At 40.3% G+C, this 9,378-nt stretch overlaps 1 long non-coding RNA gene across 7 annotated transcripts; it reads right to left on the bottom strand.

Moving 5' to 3' along the window:
• Positions 1–236: 236 nt before the first annotated feature.
• Positions 237–6,162, bottom strand: LOC125508057 (uncharacterized). 7 transcript variants are annotated; one of them, XR_015604042.1, is made up of 8 exons: positions 5,869–6,162; positions 5,637–5,776; positions 4,211–5,198; positions 3,527–3,582; positions 2,343–2,455; positions 1,757–1,848; positions 1,181–1,243; positions 237–644 (listed from the first exon to the last, which is right to left on the bottom strand). It is a non-coding gene; the product is annotated as an uncharacterized LOC125508057 (long non-coding RNA). The 7 variants fall into 7 exon arrangements; XR_007283201.2 differs by having other exon boundaries at positions 2,391–2,455; XR_007283206.2 differs by having other exon boundaries at positions 1,181–1,239; positions 2,391–2,455.
• Positions 6,163–9,378: the final 3,216 nt, after the last annotated feature.

Raw genomic sequence — 9,378 nt, 5'->3', positions numbered from 1 at the left:
ACAGAGACCCATCTTTTTTACAAATCCTAATTTTTTAGGGCTGACAGTCCAAGTGAATCCAGCCCACATGGCGTAGAGACCCATTTGAAACCATGTATGCGTCGAAAATATTTGCATTTTCTCAATAACTATATTCCTGAGGAAGCGATTTAAGATGAAAAATATTTGACTTCGTTGGTAGAAGTAAGTTTTAGCAGCCACTTAGGATACTTATTCAAACCATTTAAAATGGAAAATGAAGGATAATTCATCTTTGAAAATATATACTTGAGCATGTGTATTTTGTTATCTTATTCGGGTAACATAGAGCCAAATGGCGCAAGGTTGGCGTATCATCATCTGATGAAAGTACAGCACTGCCGCTGTTTCCACACTAAGAATACTCATAACCTATCCCAACCTGAGTGGATATATAAATTCAGAGGGAAAAATCACAAACTATACTATACCGATACAGCTAGATATCAAGATTCTCAGGACACAATGTCTAAACTAAATTAGCCAACAAACAGTTTGAATCATGAATAGAATATAGTTAACATAACCCCCCATGCAAACGGTCATCACGTATCAGCTAGTAAGAAAGGAGGGAACAAATCTTGATTAACAGAACAATGGAGCACCATCTTTAGAGATTGTACAAACTGTAAAACAAAAAAAATCGGTCAGAGTAAAAAAACATGACTGGATATATATACAGCTGGATATCAAGATTCTCTGGAGAAATGCTTAAACTAAAATACTAATAAAAAATGAATCATGGGCCATTCAAAAACAACTTCATATAGATATATACCCAACAAAGAGTTTGAATCATGAATATGCAATGCACATCGCTGACATGACCCGCCATGCAAACGATCATCATAAATACCTTTGGAACCCACAACTCAACATAAACATGACAAAGACAAACATGTATACCAAATAGCATCTGAAAACATATCAGGGAAGATAATTTTCTGGCAGAACCAAGCATGCGTATGCAACTATCTAATATATGTGCTAAACAGCCACTGGAAACATTGCTATAGAACAGACCGGATAAAGCAATTTCCACACAGAACAATGCATGCATGTTTGCACAACCAATCAAACACATGTATAGAATATATACTGACAAACAATTAGTCTAGAAAGACTAACTATGCCGGAGCAAGTTGATCATGAAACTCCATACCAAGACATCTCCAGATTTTTCCGGAAATGAGAGTTCAGTAAGCTACTACCTTCAGCCTCCTAACTGATTTGAGAGCAACATTTATTAGTTTTTAGAAACATGAAAAAAACATTAGGCACATTTGAATAAACATTTAAGAGAAGGGAACTGCAAAACGAAATTCAGTAAACAGAAACGCCGCTATAGCTCATGACTAAATTGACTCTCTTTCAGTAAAAAGTAGGGAAGTGTAACCACCTTAGTAAAAATAGAATGAGCATGCTACCATGCCCTTGCGCAGGTTCAAGCTACATTCGAAGAAGGGACGTCTATTGAACAAAAACTGGGTCGATAGTATTTTGCAATAGCTAACTATGCAACTTTTCTCCACGAACATGAGATAATTTAAATGGCAGGATCATGTTTGTTTTCCCCTTATTTTCAGTTGGATTGTAATAACTCAGCAGCAAAGAGTACACCACAGTGGTTTAGTCTACTAATCTGATTCAATTCAAGAATGGGTAGCCTATTCTCTTGTATATGTCAGCAAGCTCTTTTTTGTACTCAAGTCAAAACTAAGCATAAATACCTACTCACCTACATAAGTTGTTGTTGCACATGCCCATGTATTTGGTGCAAGTTGAGGCCTCCTTTAAGTAACATTATGACCACTCTTCAAGTCTTCATACCTACAAACACCATCAAAGTATGAAGTCTAACCGAGGTGGAACCGTGTAAGGACTAAAGAAAGGGAAAGTGTTCGATTCATAAGCAAAGAGAGCAAGAGACCGAACTTTCAGAACATTTAGGTTTATTAGTAAGGAAATAGTGGTAACATTTTCTTAGTAATTAAGCTCGATGGAAATAAAGGTACTTTTCATGTATGACGCCCAAAAAAAGTTTAAACATCTTTTCCTTTTGCTGTACCATGACCATACCACAATGTGAGATGCAGACAGGGAAAAGTTCAGATCCAAAATCATATCTCATAGATATGTTTGTACATTAAGGAAAAGAAAAACATTACTGGCATTCTGCAAAAACACATTAAGAAATGGAGCTTTTGGACCAGTGAATTACACTGGTATTCTCAAAATACCACATCTACAATCTCACTGGTGAGAACCAGTGCAGGATTAAGAAATTATCTATGTCTATAAGCTTTTTATGAATGATGCCAGACTTTTTTTATTGCAAGAATCAATGCTAGCAGGCTGTTTTGTTGAGTTACTCAGCGGAAGATGCCGCAACCAATAGAAATTGGCAGTAGATTTCATCTATGCCTGCTGCTCCATCCTGCAGTAATTATTTAGAACAACAAATAAGATGATTGTCAGATTAGAGAAGGCACACTTCTTGCATAAAAAAGAGAAGGCCACACTAAATAAGCACGTTCCTAGCATGTATCTATAAACATAGAGATGCTACTGATAAATATAACGGAACTATTTCCCACAGCAAAAGGAAAATATGCATGTGGCTAGAAAGAATAAGCATGTAGCTAGAAAGAAGGAAGCAAACATCAAGCAGCAGAACATAGTTACAGCAAAGCAGGAGATCAAGATTCAGCAACAAAGGAGATCCTAGAACCAGCTAAATAAACGGTAGGCTGATGCCACACTAATCACCCTCACTCCACTGGGTGGCCTTGAAAAAACAGTTAGCACTGGATGTCACCAAATAATGCACCCAACTGCGCACTGGACACCGGCTCATGTCTGAGTTATCCCATGATCTCATGGGTACGCAACAGTTTAGGCAGAAAATATAGTTTGAATTGGATGTCAGGGCGATGTAAAAAATGCAGACCATTTTTGTATGTCTACAAAAATATGTTCAATTCAAATTTTTACTGAAACTTTGACTGAGCAAAGTGAAACATCATTATATAATGTGGTAGCCAACACAAGATGCAGCCTGCAGATCTGGTACCATGAACTGCACGAACAAAACAGACTGAATGGTTCAAAAATTGCATCAAAACTGTTTCACAATTAACATATTCAGGAAAGGCTAAACATCCTTGACTTATAAACCAAAAAATGGAGCAAAAATGGTGGGTTGCCTACACCTTTATCAACTAAAACTGCTTACTCATTTGTTCGCCGCATAGAAGCAGGTAATCAACTAATAATCTCCTACAAGAGGTACACCTTTATCAACTATCTCCTACTCATATATCGAGCTTTCAAAGTATATCTAATTTTTAGGTCTGGACAGATTCAAGCAACTCAAAGCATATCACCCTTTTTGGTTAAAATTAAATGGCCCAATCTTCCATCAGATTTACATGGGGCATAGAGTTTAGAACAGACTCACAGTTGGATAATGCAATACAGCGATACCTGTAGAATAATAGTGCAATACCTCTAGTTAAATCCATCAGTTTTGGCACATTTGTAGAAACATGTTTCTCCGCTGCTCTGCAATCATTTGTTAACACACCTTTTGTCAGTATGAGCAACCAACATCAGCTAAAAGAAATCGTACAAATGTAGGTACCACAACTCTCTATAATGTAAACAGTTCATAGCAGAATACGCACAGCGCCATGAGCAGATGTTGAAAGCGCAAGATCTTATACAGAAGGTTTTAACCGTGTAATGTTGAAAAGCATAAGATATTAACAGTATGTTGTAGACAGAACAGTACGCCGCAGAATAATGCCGTAAACTTAAATACTGACTTTAAAAAAATCATTAGAAAGAACAGTACACCGTAGAAAAATAATGCAATACATATAGACAACCTACCCACTCCAACTTAAAAAGAATCAAGTTCCAACTCCACAACACATATGACCATTAAAGTACCATTTTTCAGTACCACCATTCTGGCCTTACCGTTACATGGCAACCAAACTAATCCTCATTTATTTTAGAAAAAAACAACTACTCGACTGATCCTTCGTAGGCACAACTCAATTAACCGGCTGGTTAGCCAAGCATTTTGTGCCTGCTGCAATCTTCAAGTATATACTGTAACCAACTTATTTGTTGATACTAAGAGATGTAAAATTTAGCTAGGGTAGCCAAGGTTTAGATGTTGTACCAGTCAGCAAATCTGCACTGCTCTGCTTGGAAGAGCGTCAGATGGATCCAGCCATCATTGGCCAGAGACGCACCAAAGTACAACCTTACAGCCCTTTTTCATCTCCTCTCGCCTCCTCAGACATTAAAAATATTGCGTATTTAAATTTCTTCTTTAGCAATGGAAAGCATAAGGAAAGCTCAATGAGAATTGAATAACTTCCCAGAAATAAATAAGTGACAACTAAACGAGGCACACAGCCAAGGCAAAAACTTCATGATTTGTATGCCTTCATTTCACTGACGGTTATGCTTACTTTAGTGTAGCCCGAATGAAAAAGAAAATAAACTTGTGCCTTATCGATCAAAATGTCACTACCTAGACTAATGGTCCAAACAAAATCACCTCTATGGACAAAAGAACCAATGGATAATTGGCTGTAATGTGTATGATGAATCATGCATATCTGGCTCTATATTAGCATGTCAGGGAAAAAAATCAAGAGATTAAAGGCAATATATCTCAGGGGATAAGATGCATCTTTCACATCTCAGTTAAAAAAAAAGCCCCAACATCACCAGTAAAAGTGTTTGTCTTTGGTTCAGTTTTCCCGACTTCCCCAAGTGCTTGTATAGTTGAAAAATATATCATAACTGAATACAATGAAACAGCAAGAAGCAAACAGTAAGAAACTTGAAATGGTGTAGCAATTAAGTACTACAGCAAATCAAATAGGAACAGACCAAATATAAACAAAGAAGTGCAATGCCCTTATCCTTATGGTGGTGTTCCTTAGTGTAACATACAAACCAACCATGTCACCTATTTTTGTGCTACATATAGACTGAAACCAAGCAAGATAATGTAACCTGACAAGAAGTATAGTATAGCCAATTTAGAAATTGAGAACTGGCCATTCCAAACAAAAACAACATTGCTGGTGCTGCAAAAATGGATAATCCAGCGCCAAATAGTGATGCCTCCATCAATCAAATCCCTAGGAATTTTCCTGCAGATAGCAACAGAAAAAAAAAACTAATCTCAGAACACGGTACCACTCAGTAGAAATCCAAAAACTGCACTGGGCAATGCCATTAAAAAAAGTCACCCCACCGACCATCATTACACCATACTGTAAATTTTGCATTTTCAGTGTTACGATCGTTCATACATATATCATCTACACTGCAGTTCTCCAGAAATAGACAGAGTTAACCATTCTATTCTACAAAAATATCTAAATCACCACTGCCGAGTATCCACGCTCAAACTAAAACATCAATTCGTAGCTAATCCCCAAATACAGATAGTAATCTGACGAAACCAAAACACCGCATTCACCAAATATGGAGATCTGAAGATCGGAAGGGAGGCGTAAATGCATACAACACACACGCATCAAGCAGGGCTGTAGGACCATGGAGAGCAGGGACTTGGAGGAAGTTACCTTGTCGGGAAGGGATTCCTGGCGGCAACGGTGGAGCTGACTCGCGGCGGAGACGGAGGTGACTCGACGCGGCGGCTAGCGAATCCAGGTGTAGCGGCGGCGAGGCTAGGGCGCCCTCGATCCAATCCGTTGCCCTGCTCCTGTCAATCGAGCGAATAGGGTTAGGAGTGGGTTTCTCCTGCGCTCCGGCTGAGCTCCGTCGCTGCGTATCCCCGACGTGTCGACGGCGTACCTTACGGCGCATCGAGGGCGGCTGCGTTGTAGAGGAGGGAGCGGGGAGGAGACGAGGTCGAGGCGGCGCGGGCTCGAGGGCGGCGTCGTGTGAGAGGAGGGAGTAGGGAGGAGACGAGGCGGAGGGGCCGCGCGCTTGACGAGAACAAGCGGCTAGGGTTTTGACCCTTTTGCACGTTCCGCGGGGCGAGCGCAGCGCACGGGCGAATCCCGACCGCGACGAGACGCGCAGCCAGGGCCACCGACGAATGGGACCAGGAGCAACTTCCGTCCACCTGTCATCACTATAGGGCAGACGCGGGTGCATAAGCCGGCTACACACACATTGGCCCATCCCTGTGCAACTGCTCCCCGTAACGCACGACGCGGGCAGCGCGCGTTTGACCCACAACACGACGCGGTAGGCAACGCTCACACGAAAAAGGCACAGCCATCAGACCGGCGTGTGGGACTAAGGAGCAGGTAGAACCATTTGCAGCTGCACCAACAGGCGAACGAGAGGGGCGAACGGGAACCGGGAATGGCGCAGCGCCCACGACGTGCGCACGCGGCACGACAGGAGAGGCTGCGCGCGCACCCAAAAATGAGAAACCCAGCCAATTGGATCCCGCCCCGAGCCCACAGGTCATTCCTTGCCCACAATTCACCGCGCGGTCAAAACTGCACCAACGTTTTCTAGCGATGATCGAACGGCCGGCAGCGAAAAAAAGACTGCGTTGGCCAAAATTGAACGGCTAACGAAGGCTGAAATCGGGGGAGCTCCTGGGAGCGAGTTGCCTAGCCTCTGTTTTGTTTTAAATAGCTCAATGGATTGATCGGAAAGAATAACTTTGAGGTGGTTTCATACCCTACAAGCAATTTCATCTTATGTTTTCCCGATAGGAACTTTGGAGTGACTTTTGTCGCATGTTGAGGGATTGCCATATGATCTAATTGTGTTAAGATTGTTGAGAGAATTTGCACTAGCGAAAGTATGAACCCTAGGCCTTGTTTTCAAGCATTACAATACTGTTTTCGCTCACTTTTGTCACTTGCTACCTTGCTGTTTTAATACTTTTAGATACAAAAACATATATCTACCATCCATATTACACTTGTATCACCATCTTTTCGCCGAACTAGTGCACCTATACAATTTAACATTGTGTTGGGTGTGTTGGGGACATAAGAAACTCTTTGTTATTTGGTTGCAGGGTTGTTTGAGAGAGACCATCTTCGTCCTATGCATCCCACAGATTGATAAACCTTTGGTCATCCACTTGAGAGAAATTTGTTACTGTCCTACAAAACTCTGCGCTTAGAGGCCCAACACGAGTCCACAATAAGAAGGTTTCATAGTAGACATCAAGCTCTTTTCTCGCGCCGTTGCCGGGGAGGCTAGGGTAGTGACACTCACATCCCATCAACGAAACTCTTTTCTGGCGCCGTTGTTGGGGAGGTGAGTGCTTGAAGGTATATCTTTAGATCTTGCAATTGAATCTTTTAATTTCTTGTCCTATCACTAGTTTAGTCTATAAAAGAAAACTACAACAAATGGAATTGAGGTTGCCTCATATGCTTCATTTTTTAATGTCTTTCATGAAAATGATGAAAAGGAAAATTATGCTCAAGTGCTAGAAGAAGAAGTCAATAAAACTTTTGGCACTAAATATCTAAATGATGAGCATGATTGCAATGTTGTTAGTATGAATTCTTTGAATACCCATAGTACGAATGACGATTGCAGTAGTTATGATAAAAATATTTCTTATAAGCATGTCAATTTTTGTGGAGTGCATAGAGTTTGCAGTTACATACCAAAAAGGGAAGATAGATTTTGCAAGAGGCATAAGTATTTAGAAACTAAATGATTGCAAGAGAGGCTAGATGTTTGTGCTAAAAAAACTAAATTTTTTCGCCATCCTTGTGAACTTTGCAATGAACGTGGTCATTTAAATCTCCAATGCAAATTGTTTCGTGATCGAATCGTGTCCAAAAATTGTGATGACTTGATTTCCCTTGCGCATCATAATGAACTTAGTTTGCTTCTGGGATATGAAGAAATGAAACGTATAATTAAAGATATTCCAGAATATAACCTTAAGAGATTTCTTGATTTTGATCTAGAAAAAATTTATATGTATTGTGCCGTAAATTACATTGAGAATCCTTGTGTTGCCATTTACTTAAAGACAACAAACAAAATAGAAGATGAAGATAATACTAATGAAGGGGAAGAGGTTTCCCAAGATCCTCCTATTTTTTTCTTATGATGAATCAGGTAACGAGGAGGAGCTTTTTATTCAACCAATCTCATCAATAAGGAGCTCCAAAAAGGTGATTAAACCCACACATGATGTGAAGAAGAAAAGGAAAAGAAGGGGAAGCAAAGGTAAAAAGGTATCCCTCCTAAATGATGTTGCTCCTATTATTGTTATGCCTATTACTCATTGTGATGATTATGATTGGGAAACTAATGATACTTATTATAATCTTGAGAATCTTTTTCGCACCAACTTAGAAAATTGTGATTATAATAATTGCCATACTATTGGTGTTATCCATACTATTAATGATGAGAGTGATTATGCTTGTGATATGCAAAGGCCCAAGCTTGGGGATGCTATGTTTGATGAGAATGACATGTTTGAGAACTTATTTGCTGCAATTAATGTTTGTCCCAAGCTTGGGGATGCTATGTTTAATGAAGATGATATTTTTAGTCCCCCAAGTTTTGATGTGCAAATTTATTATGATAATATCATGCCTCCTACTTATGATGATTGCAATATTTATGAAAGTGGGTTGGGAAGAGTGTCAACTTTAGATAATAATTATCCCACTATTTTGGAGGGTGTTGAATCTTATTATAATGATAAAAGTGGATTTGGAGAGGTCATTGATACGTCTCCAATGTATCTATAATTTTTGATTGTTCCATGTTGTTTTATTATCAATCTTCGATGTTTTATAATCATTTTATATCATTTTTTGGTACTAACCTATTGACATAGTGCCCAGTGCCAGTTCCTGTTTTTCCATGTTTTTTACATCGCAGGAAATCAATATCAAACGAAGTCCAAATGGCACGAAACTTTATGATAATTTTTATGGGACAAAAAGAAGCATATGGGCCCTGGTTGCACCTGGGGGTGCCCCGAGGGGGGCACAACCCACCAGGGTGTGCCAGGAGGCCCTAGCGCGCCCTGGTGGGTTGTGCCCACCTCGGGTGCCCCCCGGACCGCCTCTTTACTCTATAAATACCCAAATATTCCCAAAACCCTAGGGGAGTCAACGAAATATTCATCCAGCCGCCATAGAGTCCAGAAACACCAGATCCAATCTAAACACCATCACGGGGGGGTCACCACCTCCATTGGTGCCTCTCCGATGATGCGTGAGTGGTTGTTTGTAGACCTTCGGGTTCGTAGTTAGTAGCTAGATGGATTCATCTCTCTCTCTTCATTCTCAAGACAATGGTCTCTTGGAGATCCATATGATGTAACTCTTTTGCGGTGTGTTTGTTGGGATC

Source organism: Triticum urartu, chromosome 5A, assembly GCF_056163025.1.
Source record: "Triticum urartu cultivar PI428250 chromosome 5A, HENAU_Tu73, whole genome shotgun sequence".
In the NCBI taxonomy this organism is placed as follows: domain Eukaryota; kingdom Viridiplantae; phylum Streptophyta; class Magnoliopsida; order Poales; family Poaceae; genus Triticum; species Triticum urartu.
The sequence above is the reverse complement of the archived record's forward strand: the minus strand, read 5'-3'. Positions and strand labels throughout refer to the sequence as shown.